Source organism: Raphanus sativus, chromosome 4 (genome assembly GCF_000801105.2).
Source record: "Raphanus sativus cultivar WK10039 chromosome 4, ASM80110v3, whole genome shotgun sequence".
Lineage (NCBI taxonomy): Eukaryota > Viridiplantae > Streptophyta > Magnoliopsida > Brassicales > Brassicaceae > Raphanus > Raphanus sativus.
The window spans coordinates 34,145,324-34,160,165 of NC_079514.1; the positions used below are offsets into that span (position 1 = coordinate 34,145,324).

Genomic DNA, 14,842 nt, shown 5'->3' on the forward strand with positions numbered 1-14,842 from the left:
GAGTATATGAAAAAGAAGTATGATCTCAGTTTGACATTCTTTAAACAATTTACTGCGCAAGAAATTTAAAATTTGTTAAAGATTTGGATTTTGGTAGTTTGTAAGTATATAGGTTTTCAACTCTATATGTCACCAATAGATTGGATTATGTTTTTCTTCTATTATTTAAGATTTTACTTACCAGTGGAAGATTTTTAGCATGAGTCTCTTAAATATAAGTGTAAGTTTAAAGATATTTGTGCTTAATTTGAATATTTCAAAATCAAATTAAATTTTCTTCTTTGCTATGCTCTGATATATGTATTTTATTATTATCTTAAATTATTCAAAATAATAGTTTATTATCTTTATTTTGTAATATTTAAAAACGTTAATGGAAAACTCATACTAAGTGAAAATAAAAAAAACTCATACTAAGTGTTAATATTATTAATGGGTCTTGACAGAATTGCTACCATTAAAAATACTGTAATAACATTTTTAAAAGTTATTGTCATCATAAGATAGCTCAATATCATGAATAATCTATCTTTTGTCTCGAGTAAGAAAAAGGGAAAAATAAAACAAAATAAGAATAGGCGTGTATAGTGTACTAGTGCTACCACCGCTAGTAACACGGTACTATACAAGTGGCAGTGGGTACGAGACTGATGTGCTCTGCCACCTTTTCCTTTGTCTTGTTCTTATTTTCTTCCATATTTTCACTGTAATTTTGTAACTGTAACCTTTTAACCCTAATTTTAAATAATCATGGTATTGGACGACAAAAAAAAAAATCATGGTATTGACATTTTTATTTATAGAATATACATGAAATGTGAAACAAAGTAAGAATTTTTTTTCTAAAAAATGAGTAAAATACGGAAAAAGGCTTACTTCCCGGCTTGCCTGATGTGGTGTGATTTGTGTGTTACATTTTCTCTGAGAAGTCCCTATACTTTGTGTGTTCTTCCTTTTTGACCATTTATATCGTGGAGTACACTATGGCTTCTCAAAAACTTAATACACTAATAATTTAGCTTTACAATTTACTTATTCTATGATTCTAGTTATCCTTTCTTGTCACGTGTTTCTCTCTACTTTTTTAAAGTTTTGATTAAAAAATAACAAAACATGTAATATTCTAAACCAGTCGATCATGTAACACATCAAAATGCTTCTCAAACTCATAGTAAAAAGCAACAAATTTATTGAGATTTTTTTTTGTATGAATGTTAATAACGTAAAAGAATGAACACATAAAGAAGAAACACATAACCAATGGTAGTAGCGTGATTGACACTTTGTTTCGTTGTTATTAAGATTGCTTTTCACTCGTTTTTCACATTGCTCATCGAAGAATTACCATATGCGTAATTAAGATGATAGTTTGATTGTTTGCTAAGCTTCTGAAGGACAGTTCAAACAGAACATCATAGATGGACCAGAATTGCCCATTTTGGGAGATGAAGATGAGGTCATGAGCAATATGCTATGCAACCAGTCTCCCTATTTTCCTTCTCACGCATTTTCAGTGATCATTACATTACGTAACGCTTCTTTTATCCTTTTCTTATTTTTGTTGCTTAGTCTATTTCCATATAACATTTCTAATATTAATTTTTTTGTCAGCAACATTTCTAATATTAATTATGAGCAAAAAAACTGTGATTAATATACATGTAATTTGGTAAAAAAAACATTAAAATTTACCTAGCTAGTGTGTATATATGCCAATAATCCATATTACTCAATAAATGTTTTCCGTTAGCAAAAGAGATCGTTGTATTCATGAACCAACATTGAAATCAGTTTCTCTTAATATAGTGGTGAAGGTTTGTTTCAGATCTATTATAGTTGTGATCCAACCTCCGTACCGTATGTACACTTCGGTGAAGCCTCTACGATATCATTATGATATTTGGTTTCAGACATGTATAATGTATTGCATGGCTCAACGAATTTGTATCAACTTTTGAGTATTTTATTGTTTATTAATATGATGACATATATAAAAAAATTAGCAGTAGTAATTAAAGTATAAAATGTGATTTAAATATAAATTTATATTTTACTAAGATTACTGAAAATATAAATTTATTAGAATATATAGAATTTTATTTTCTAGTTATTAACAACATAACAACTGAAGGTGTAAATATTCAACAATTTCTATTGTTGTATTTGAAGTGGCAGCTGATTCAACTCATCATCTGATTTTTTTCAAAATTGATATTAATCAAATTTTTTAGTTTAAGTATACAAATGCGAATAGTTTAGTTAAAATAGGATATAATGGTACTTGAGTTCATAAATTGTCGCATTTGAGCTAAGTTGAACCATGAATAAGTTATTCTCCCATTATTATTACCAAAGCTATTAGTAAGAAGAATAATAACTCTCCCATTTCATAGTATATAATTTAGTCAAAATAAAATATATGTTTAAGCAAAATTGACTGTTGTATTATATGATTTATGTGTTTTCTGTTAAATATTATCATCATATTTTTCATTAAATTTCATTTTAGATCTTTGATTTAGAAATAAAAAATTTCTTTGGGTTTTAATATATATTATTTTAAATAAAATAGCAATACTCTTATTATATATAATACAAAATTAATATTTTGAATTTATGTAAATAAACGATTGATATTTAAAGCTAGCCATTATTTAGAAGCAGAATCATATTGCTCAATAATTTGCGCCTCATAAAATTTAAAGTGGCCGAATTAAACGTTGATGTTTGCCTCTCTTTTCACAAAAGCTTGCTAATATTATTTTCTGAACCACTTAAAGAAGAATAAAAATATCTAATCTATATCATGTGGGCCAATATTCTCACAAACACAAATTACACCAATGATATATGCTTCAAATTCGTGTTCTACACATTTGTATCTTATAGTGTTCGTCCGCCTGACTTGTTCTTTCTGCTTTTAATTGAATATATACTCTTCTTCTGCAGAAATTCGATGAAAGAAGAATCGAATCTAGCACATTCGAAGTTAATGGGAAACAACACTTTAGTTCGATCCATTATCATTTGTACCATCAGGTATACGAAAATATGTGTTGGTTTACGTCATTATTTATGGTTTAGAGGTATATATACATATATAATTATCACCTTGAATTTAGAAAAATTTCATAAAACTAATTAATATATATATATATATCTGGGCCGCTTCATCAACATACATTTAGTACGAGTTGTTTTTTTTATACCAGGAGGTGTCTGGTCCTTAGGTCCAAATAATTCTCTAAGTCCGAGACCAACCAACCCTAATACCATTATTAGCTTAAAACATCATTTCTAGTGCCAATCGAATCTGGATGGTAATATTGTAACCGTAACCTTTTTATCACCAGAATTAACTCGGCCTGGTTAGTACTAGTTGTTTCTTATAGAACATTTCTGTAATCATAATTTCAGAGCAACATCTTTGACCAGAAAAGGTTGTAGCAACATATCATGTGTCCTCATGTGACGTATATAGCAGGCTACTGAAACTGAAGACCCAAACGGGTTATAATTCACATAGAATTATCTGAAGAGGAAAGCATAGAGATTTCATAACAATGTTTGAAGAGTTATCACTATTTGTTTTGAGTTATCACTATTTATGTTCGGGTAAACCAAAAGTACAAAAAAGTAATCATGATTTAACTCAACTTTATTAAACATGCATTACTGGCATATGCGACGTACATTCCTATATTTGCAGCTACATAACCCACTGAAGTGTATCCATCGTTGAGAACATATAACATTATATTGATAATTAAGTGAGACTCAAAGCATCAGCGATATTGGATATTTTCTAATGATGCGAGATATGACGTACTTTTCGACAATAATGCATTATAAATATTTGAATGCACGTAATGATACATGCATAACCTGCCCATGAATCCAAAAACATGGTTTAGGTGCAAAAATATTCATGCTAATATAATTGTACTATGCCTACAAACTATTTACCTCTATATGATTCGCCCTCATAAATAAGTTTAAATTAGCAATAGAATCCGAAATTAAAGTGCAAAATACTAGTTTCTTTCTGTGTTAGGTTTTTATATTTGTAATTTTCTTGAAACAAAATTTTTGCTGTTGAAACTTGAAAAATTATTTATAAGTTTTATATAATATTTATTTATCAAAATAGAGTAAAGAACTATTGATTTGAAAACTTTTTAGAAGACTAGAAAAGTTTAGAACTTATGACATTTTCTTATAAGTGTCTATAAATATTATTCGGTTACGTGTTATCCGGCCTTAACTCTCCGATTAATCTTCCAATATAATTTATAGGTTAGTCAGCTGATTAATCAAGAGTTTGTAATGAGTTTATGGCGTTCTATTTTGATTAACCAATTGAAAGTGAAATATTTTGTGTGAGACGGATCCACGAAATATACTATAGATATGCTTTTCATCACCAAATCACCATCACCTACTTTAGAAAAACTTAGATGTTATCTAATCTAAAAATTTGTGAAGCTCAAATCAAAACTTCCATTGGAACAAATTGTAGGTCAAATCTCTTAAAAGACTTGCATATTGAAATTAAAAAAAAAAAAGACTAAACATATCATCCATGTTAGCAAGAGATTTTGATTCACATTTCTCACACTCGCAAAAAGGGAGAACAAGATAAATGAGATGAAAAAGCTTAAAAGCTATATACACAAAACCCCATCAACTGATATTTTTATAGAAGTTCGTGAAGTAAAGCTCACCACACAAGCAACACTTGCGTTTTGGCTTTGGAATTCTAAAATATCCGCAAAATATTTCAAAGTAAAATAAAGTACATTGAAAAGTAAAAGATAAAAGTAAAAGTGTAAAAGTAAAAACAAAATAAAAGACAGTCGGCAAATCTTCGTCGGAGTGCGTTTATTCTACTGCAATTTCCCTATTTGATATCATTCTTCCAAACTCCCTCTGTTGCTCTCTTTCTCTTCAACCTTTTTTTTTTTGGTCAAAATGTTTACTATTTTAACAAAAATTTACTATTTTTCAGCTCTTTTCAATATTTAAAAAGAGCATGCTTTATATATGCGTGATATTTAAAAATTTACTATTCTTCAACCTTATTTTATTTTGCGTGCATGCTTTATATATGCCTTTGTAACCGTGTTTTTTTTTAAAACTTTTTTTTTAAAAAAGATAAAATGTAGTCGTATATACGGTTTTGATACATGCTACACAAAACAAATAAGCAATAGTGTAATAAGAAAAAGCATTCAGATATACAACGTTTTTTTTTTTTGAACTTAGCTTTACAACGTTTTTATTTTGTACATACGTTATTGCATATGCGACCATTTATAATATTTCAACTAAAAAATAAGCTCCGTATTTCATAAATACAAAAACAACAACGCTGTATGATGTTTTAAATCGACTGCTAGCAAATAAATAATATAATTTATTCTTTTTATAATATCATACAAACAATGACCATATATGATTTTTATAAATAAAAAATGTTTGTCGTATGACTAGCATATATCAATATTACTATTGAAAAAAGTTAGTTTGTCTAATACTTTTGAAAAGTGAAACATCACCAAATTCAGCGTTTTTTTTTGTTTTTGTAAAATCGATAGAAGAGTTTAAACTTTAAATATTGAAAAGAGCTGAAAAATAGTAAACGTTAGTAGCCCGACTGTGCAGGCGAACCTTTCTGCTCGCACATGCCCCACGTAATATGCTCGCACATAGCCCAGTTCTTGCGTTTTTAGTTAAAAGTTAAGAAACAATTTCTTATATTCCGCTAAAAACATCGTCCTAAGAACTGCCTAATAATCATGTTATAAGGGATTTATCATGTTTGGTAAAGGTGATATATACCCTTGTGACGGGTATAGATAAATATAATACAAGATACAAAAATATATCATTTTGTTCATTATGCATTTATACGTGAAGATACCGTTGGAAACCTTTTGGGCTTTATTATATGTTAGCCCAAACCTACTAGCACTAGTTCAAACAAATCAAATTTTATAAATCAATAAGATTTTTTAGTAATTTAAACCCGAACATTTTTATATTGAATAAAAAATTCCCAACTAAAATTTTATGTATTTAAATCCTTAATTAATATTTCGTTAATGTTTGGCTTCTCTGTTAACAATTCCATCTAAAATGGATTGGAAACCTTAATTTGAAACATTGAGTTTTAGTAAAAAGAAAAACCATATGTTCCCCAAAAATTTACTTAAAAAAGAAACATATTTTTATTATTAAATATAATAAATAAATTGTATTGAAGTAGTTTAATTTTCTTAGATGTTATAATCCACCAAAAGTTATATGAAATTGTAGTGGAATAATCATTCGAAGAACATTTGCCGGTTCCAAACAATTTTCTAAATGTTTTATTAACAATAACTGATTGAATATAAAGAATATAATTCTTCTGTAAAATCTTTATCTTTCTAGGCCTTAGTAGGTCAGTGCCATTTAATTAGATTTTTGAGGGAATTTTATACTCTTGGCACTGTAATATCACCATTGGCTATTTGCAGTTATTCCAAAGGGTGATTTTAATAATTTATCCATTGTCTAAAACCAGATACTAAAACTATCTCCAATAGATCATATATTATTCCGTCGTTAAAAACAAAGTAATTCTATAACAAAATTGAATTATATTTTGATAATAAGGAAATTGGGTTGTATAACAAAAATAATAATAATATGGTAAGTAACTAAATGCCCTATCTTTTCTATACATACATTTCATTTTATGTTATTGAGTGAAGACGAATCGTGAAAACCTGTAAGTTCCAATTTTGGGTTCGAAGACGAGGCAGTAGATAAGCAAAACGTGTATTTCTATACTATTTTATGAAATAGAACATATTATCTTTCTTTTAAATTTGTCTCTTCTCTTATTTACTATGTTTATTAATATATATTGTACTACTTACTATGTTATATTTCATTTGATGGTTGGAAAAGAAGGTTTAATTTTGTTTGTTGTTGTTTCATGTTCTATTGATGAGTTTTGTATTAGTGTATATATGTGTTATATATTGGTGTGTATAAGAATTTGTAAAAATAAATAATATATTAAATGTAAATGAAATATATTTTACTATGACATCAAATGAAATATAATACAATGTGATGTTGAATAGAATGATATTCATATTATGTTGTCTCTTCCATCTCATTTCTCTAATTTCGTCAATTTCATCTGTTTTTCTACAGTCAATCTGAATTGGGATTACCATTATCTTCTTCAATGCAATCATAAACATTTTATTATTTTTTCAATATGTATTATTTTATTTTGTTTATTTTGTTTTATTTTATTTGAGTTTAAGATTTATATTTAGGTTTAGGATTTAAAGATTAAGGTTTATGGTTTAGTATTTGTAAGGTGGGGGTTGAGGTTGAAGTTAACATTAACTTCTTTCATGTAATCATAGTCATTTCATAATTTCACCAATTTACATATGATGTTTATTTTGTTCCATTTTATTTGGGTTTAATGTTTATATTCTAATAATGTTTCATAACATGTACTATTTGCGCATTTTGATATTTGTGTTAGAGTTTATATTTTTTTAGGGTTTAGCGATTAGTGTTTTGGGTTTAGCTTATATAAGGTTTGAGTTAATGTTGGGGTGAGCATTATCTTTTTCTCTACAATCATAGACATTTTAAAATTTGAATAATATGTATTGTGCTATTTTTTGTTAATATTCTAGTTTAATAATTTTATATCGATATATGGTTATCAATACGTCACCGAAAGAACAACGTCACATATTCTCTCACTTGCAACTGGAAACCTTTTACATGTAAGGATAATGAAATTAGGTAAGTGACATTAAATTATGTCAAAATCATTGTCACTTACCTAATTTCTCTTCTAAATATGGCTATTTACACAAATAAACCTTTGATAATATTATATTTTAGAAAAATAGAATGATGACAAAAGTAAATAAATGATTATATTTATAGAATAAACTTATTTTATATATTATAGAGTAAACTTAGAATAAAACTAAAATATTTTTATTCCAAATTTTATTTTTGAATAAAAATAAAATGAGATTGGAAATACTTTAAGTTAAACTAAAGAGCAGGGAGATCGAAAGGGCAAGCGGTGGTGTACACGTGAAACTAAGATACAAGGTTTAGTCATTTTAAGCAAATTGGAAATTCGGAAGAAACTCCTGAAGAATAATACTAGTGGTTTGTCATTTAAGCAAGGTTTGATTTGGAGGTGGGGGGAGGGGGGTTATACGAAGTAAAAAAGGGTGGGTGGGTGGGGGGGGGGGGGGGGTAATACGAAGTAAAAAAAGGTGGAAAACAATGGGAAAACATTCACTTTGTACCCAACTTATCGCGATATGTTTAATTCATGTCTGACTTATATGCAGTGCCGGCTTTAAGGCTGTGCTAGAGGCAGAGGCGGACCGAGCAACTTATTTTGTATGTGGCACATACTATAAATCATATATAAATTAGGGGTATTTGCATAAATTTAATTATTAAAGAAAAAAAATCAAAACAATGTGTAGCACAGGCCCCACCTCCTCCTCTCTACTTGGGTCCACCCCTGGCTAGAGGTGGGTGGGGGAGGGGGTAATACGAAGTAAAAAAGGTGGAAAATAATGGGAAAACATTCACTTTGTACCCAACTTATCGCGATATGTTTAATTCATGTCTGACTTATATGCAGTGCCGGCTTTAAGGCTGTGCTAGAGGCAGAGGCGGACCGAGCAACTTATTTTGTATGTGGCACATACTATAAATCATATATAAATTAGGGGTATTTGCATAAATTTTAGATAATTATTAAAGAAAAAAAATCAAAACAATGTGTAGCACAGGCCCCATCTCCTCCTCTCTACTTGGGTCCACCCCTGGCTAGAGGTGTAAATGCATTAGGTCCTATATTTATTTAATTTTCTTTACTAGTTTAGGATCTTTAATTTTGAAACTCTTATAAACTAAGGTCTAGTTTTTAAATTCATTCATGAAGAAAAAAATATGGTACAAGGTCCATCTTTGTTTTAAGCCGGGCCTGCTTATATGATATTGCCAAAATATATTTTCAAAATATACCTGAATTTATTACTTTTTGGCGAAATTATACACTAGTCGCCACACCAGCTCTTATGCCATCTACTTTTGTTCGCGTAGATGCAATTTCAGCTAATTTTGCTGACGAAGATATCATGTGTATTGAAAAACTACATAGTATTTTAATAAAAATAAAATTTTTGAAAATGTGAAGTTTTATAAATTTTATTATTTAGTAAAATTAACAAAATTAATTAATTAATTAAATTTTAATTTTATATAAGAGATATATTCGTAAATGTTTCAACCCTATCAGAAACCGTCCTTATAAGAGTTTTATATGTGTTGTAATTATTCAAATTCAATATTATTGTTGCAGATGTTACTCTTGATTAATCATGAAAACAATGCATTCACGACATCAATATTCTTAAACAGATATGTGTTTGGATATTAATGATAAACATACTCATCAAGACAATAAGCGGGGATAGCTCAGTTGGGAGAGCGTCAGACTGAAGATCTGAAGGTCGCGTGTTCGATCCACGCTCACCGCAATAATAAAAATCCACTTTTTTAAATATAAATAACATATCCATGATTAATAAATCGTAATAAGACTGCAACACTAATAATGGATTTGAATCATTACAACACGTATATAACTTTTATAAGGACGGTTAGTGATATGATTGAAACACTTACGAATATATTTCTTATATAAGACTAAAATTTATAAAATTTGACATACAAATTATTTATGTTAAATGACTATTTATTTTTTAAAAATAAAATTGTACACATAGCATCATCGTCAGTAAAATTAGTTGACGTAGCATCCACTTGAACAAAAGTAGATGACATGTCAGCTGATGTGGCGATTTGTGTATGATTTCACCTAAAATTATAAGTGAGATATGTTTTGGCATGATCATATAAGTTCATGTATGTTTTGGCACGAAAATATAAATCAGGTATGAATTGAACATATCGCGATAATGTTGATATGTTGGGTATGAATTGAATATATCGCGATATATTGGATATGAAATAACCGTTTTCCAGGAAAAAAACTGCAATAAAAGAAATAAATAAAAAAGAAAATGGAGTAAATTGTTTTACTCTAACTAAACTCAGAGTAAACTTGTATGTATGTTTTCCCCTTTTAAATAGTAACTAGATTCTAACCCATCCTTAAAAGGACGCCTATATTTTTGTTTTATATTCTTTTTGAAAAGTAAATTTTTATGTTTGTGTTTTCCAGTCATGTTTATATTTTTTGTATAATATTTCTCTTATATTAATAGATTATATTCTTTTTTAATAGAATAGATATAGGAAATAATTTTTTTTTGTTGTTCATTTTATATATTTGGTTTCTAGTATTTTATTGTTTATACAATATATGGTTTGTCAAGGACTTAGGATACAATCCGTATTAGAAAGATCAATATAATATGATAGTAATACTTACAAAAAAGTATGATATTAATTAGAGATATTGTACACCAAAGTAAGTAAGTTTGAATGATATTAGGAACATTTGTGGAATCAATTAAGATGGAATGTATCTAAAATCGCAAATAAAATCTAATATGCATAATATCTATGTCAAAACCATTCTTAATTTACGTAAATTGTAATCAATTTTTGAAAACTGTAATATTAAAAGAATATTTTGTGGAGCTAGTTAAGATTCTGTGTATCCAAGTTAGTAAACCATGTTTAATATTAAGGTGGTTATGACAAACAATTGGATAGTTATTTATAGCCGATAAACTTTAGTTTGTAGATTAGTTTATGGAAGAAATATTAGTATATTCAATTTATTGAATGTTTAAACATTAGATACATAACACAAATTGATTTGATGAAACCATCAACTTTGTAGTTCATGGTTTGGAACCATTTCGTGCACTACATGAAAACTGGCCCTTAACAGTGATGATTTATAAATAATTTTAACATGGATATTTTATGTTATACACTCAATTTTACAGACTTGCTTATTAATAAATAAACACAGCAGTATACAGAGACTGAGATTTATAGCGGTAGAAAAACATATAACTGAGTTGTGTCTGGTAAATAGTTATCATTGATATAATATTATTGGTTTAGTTTACCCGAATCTATTCTCATATAATTCGGTTAGACTATTCGAATCAGGAAACTTTTGTAATGCTTTAAAATTATGAATATGTAATTTTTTTTTGACATCAATTATGAATATGTAATTAATGATAGAATATATGAGTAGTTATATTCCCAGTGACAAACATTGTAAATATTAAGTGAATTAAGAGTTAATTCTAACTTTTTTTTTTGTCACTTGGGGAAATCTCACACCCAGAAATCCTTGAAGGTGGAGTCGAACCCCAGTGCTTTGGGTGCCACTTAACCACTTGACTAAAACTGACCCGGCGAGTTAATTCTAACTAATATTTCAGTTTTAATAGATTAGATTATAATAAATAGGTGAAAATAGTATTCCATTTGATTGGTGCTTTTTTCAGTGGAATTTGGATTAACTAAAAGTTGGGAGTAAACATTTACTTATATAATGATCATACAATCACATCCTGAGGAATCGAATGAAGCCGTTGACCATTGACATTGTGTAATTATTAAGGTGATGTTATTTTTGAAGTAATTATTAAGGTGATGTTATTTTTGAGCAAATGAGAATACTCTATATTTATAGTCAATATGTTTGTTTAGAAAAAGAAAATTTCGCGTTAAATTTTATTCGACTTACAGACGAAATCACAAGATTAAAAGAGAACAGGTTTACTGATATGTCTCTTGATCAATGTGAAAACATGGATGGATTTTGACAAAGATAGAAAGAAGTGGTTGGTCATCCACATGATTCTTTTAAATGTAAACTATGTTTTGATTCGCGTTTCAAAAGCACATAACTATTTAAATACTTTTAACTGTTATACATACATTCAAGTTTAAGTGTAGGCGTGGGCATTCGGAGTCCCAATCGGGTTTCGGTTTTATCCAATCGGGTTTCGGTTTTTCGGGTTTATCAAAATTAGCCCCATTCGGATTATTTAAAAGTTCGGTTCGGGACCGGTTCGGATTCTATCAGGTTCGGGTCGGGGTTAGTAAATCTTCAAAGAACCGGTACAATCCAATGTACTTTCGGGTTCGGGTCCCAATCGGTTCTTCGGTTTAAAAATATCTGATTTATACCTACTTTGTAACCAAAACATAAATAAAATTGGTTTGTTTTGGTTTCGAATACCTAATTTGTACATTTTTGTAACCAAAACATAAATAAAATGGATTTAAAAACAAGAAAGAAACATCAATCATGATCATTCAAAATAAAACGAAAAGGAAATCATAAAACGAAAACTACGACCTGATGAAATAAGAAACATTTTTTACTGAAAACAAAATCTAAGTCTAAATCTAAATATTTCAAAATTTAACAGCAACTTTTAATCATCAATCTTCATGTATTAAAACCATCAACCTTTATGTAATAGATAAATATTTCAGATGTTCAATATATCTTAATATATTTTGAATACGTATTATGAATTGAGATTATGTTTGGTGTAGATCTTTTTGGGATTTTGAATATTTCGGATCCTATCGGATATCCATTTAAATTCGGGTTCGGTTCGGGTAATACCCATAACCCGAAATACCAAAAAACAAGATCCATTCGGTATTTATGTCGGGTTCGGATCGGTTCGGATTCATTTTTATCGGATCGGGTTCGGTTTGGATTTTCGGGTTCGGTTTATTTGCCCAGCCCTATTTAAGTGTTTGGTTTATGGGAATTTGCACTGCATACCTATGAAACTAAACTTAATTAGGTATATGGAAAATCATTGTTGAACATTTCATAATCCCATAGATGCCCCTACTATTAATCTATTTCTCTCTCATGGCTCTCTCTCTTCTACTCCTCTCTCATCGTTCTCTCTGTTCTACTCCACTTTTTCTTTCGTCATGGTTGCAGAAGCTTGGCTGGTGAAGATGAGAAACCAAATAAGCACCAAACTCTCTCTCACCATTTCTTATTCTTTTTTTTTCCATAAATCATTTCACCAGATTCTTTTTTTATTTCTTAGATTTTCTCGGAAAAATAATTGTTTCTTTCTCACTTACTCTATAACACTTTATTTTTTTAGATCTACTTTTTGGAAGTAGCGTTTACACAATAATCTATTGATTGATTCTTCTTTGAAATCTGTTTGACAGAGCTCTCTTCTTGTCTGAAAAATGACTTAAATCTGAGATGTTTCTGTGTATTTCAATCTAACGAAAGATTCATTAACGATCTTTTTATTCCTTTTGATGATGATGATGCAGAATCTGATCCCACAGATGGAACTATGTGATGTGGATCCGCGAAAAAATATTAGAGAGAGAGAGATGTGGGTCCCTAGAGATGTATACAAATCGGATGGTGACACGGTGGAGCAACCGAGTCAACTCGATGAGTCCGTCTCCGAGTTGTTTATGTGGATGATTGATGATGACATAGCGCCATATCAGTAAAATAAAGTTTGTAATATAACTACCGTTACGTTCGAAGGTTTGCAATGTGATGATGACATGAGCGAATGATGTTATTATTCAGTCTAAACAAAATCGAGTCAACTGATGTTATTATTCAGTCTAAACAAAATCCGGCCACAGTAGATGGCTTTGGTGCGTGAAACGCAGCTGAGGGTTTTATTGGCATACCAGTACCAACAATTAACCACATCTGCAAATACTTTTAAAATTTGCATAGATAGCTAATTACCGAGAATGTTTTGTATATTCACCTAAATAGGTCTTGGTTTATTTAATTGTTTTGAGGTGTTTAAAGTTTTATTTTTGAGAAGAATTCCGACATGTTTAATTTTTATATAACTATTTAACTTTCGATCTAAAATGCATGAATATCAATCTTATTTTGAGATATCAAATATATTAATCTTATGGACTTATGAAATTTTATTTTTAATATAAATTATATATATATATATATATATATGTATATACAATCATGTTATGTTATAATCTGTGTTATAACGAAGTTAAGTTCAGAACCAAATTCAGAACCAAATTCATTTGTATTTTAAATGATCACATTAACTATAAATATAGTCTAGCTTAATTTTGCATTCAAAAAATCAAAATCACCTCAATAAAAAACTACAGAAGCATGTTAAAATAGTACGGCAGGTTTGGAAATGTGCTAAATATTTTGAGTTTAAAACCTACCAAACTCATATTTTTTTTTTTTGTGGCCAGACGATATAAGTATTTAATTTTTATTACGAAAAACCGGACCTCTCTGGTACCGATGGACAAACTCAAAGAAATTAATCAGTTGGATGTATATTCGCCGGACATCCAGATTATCAGAAAAAAATCACCTCAATGATTATCAATCGCTGTATTGTTTTCCACAGATAAATCCTCTTATTTTGAATAAGCAAAATATTATCAATTTGTTGGTCTCTAATCTTCCACTAGTTTTAACGTTTAACATACAAATTTTTTTTGAGATCTGCAAATCCAATCGACTTTATATATATAAAAAAGGGTCAAATTACTTCATTAGTGTCATCGGATGAATATGTTGGCTTGCAAAAACAATTGATCATGTTGCTCCTCATGTCAAACAAACACGTTCAACAGATCTCAGTGTGACGTAAGAAATATAATTGTTTGTAATACTTTAGATAGTTTGTAATAGCATCTTATATATTAAAATAGAAGTCACCATTTCATTTTATGTGTGATTCTTTAAAATTTGGATCAACTTTATAAAATTTATTAA

General features: G+C 28.9%; 1 non-coding gene across 1 annotated transcript; it reads left to right on the top strand.

Moving 5' to 3' along the window:
• The first annotated feature begins 9,523 nt into the window (after positions 1-9,523).
• On the top strand, positions 9,524-9,596 carry TRNAF-GAA (transfer RNA phenylalanine (anticodon GAA)). The gene has a single exon. It is a non-coding gene; the product is annotated as a tRNA-Phe (tRNA).
• Positions 9,597-14,842: the final 5,246 nt, after the last annotated feature.